This window comes from Phalaenopsis equestris, unplaced genomic scaffold, assembly GCF_001263595.1.
Source record: "Phalaenopsis equestris unplaced genomic scaffold, ASM126359v1 Scaffold234755, whole genome shotgun sequence".
Classification (NCBI taxonomy): Eukaryota; Viridiplantae; Streptophyta; class Magnoliopsida; order Asparagales; family Orchidaceae; genus Phalaenopsis; species Phalaenopsis equestris.
The window spans coordinates 11748-12113 of record NW_018252658.1 but is presented as its reverse complement, the minus strand read 5'-3'; positions in this window follow the sequence as shown (position 1 = coordinate 12113).

Below are 366 nucleotides of genomic sequence, written 5' to 3'. Positions count from 1 at the left end.
GGGCAAGCCCCTATAGTTAATTACATCTTAGGTAACAAAAGTTACTTAAGAATACTCTCGATAAAAGTCAAGAAAAATTATCTTCAAGGAGTTCAAATGGTAAGGACATTCCAAAGATGTCGGACTAAGAAGTGTGAAAGGGGATTGGTTCAAATTTGGAACATTTTGTTTTGAAGTCCAAAGGAGGAAACACTAGAGGATGTTACGGATCCGAAGAAGAACTTCGGTGACTTCCTAAGCTATCCTATTATTTGGCTTCAATTTGTGGGAAATCATTTAAATGTTTCGTCCTGCAATTTTTATTAGGATTTACATTTGTGTGAAGCAATCAGCACAAATAACCTTGAAGATGTGAGGATTTAAATC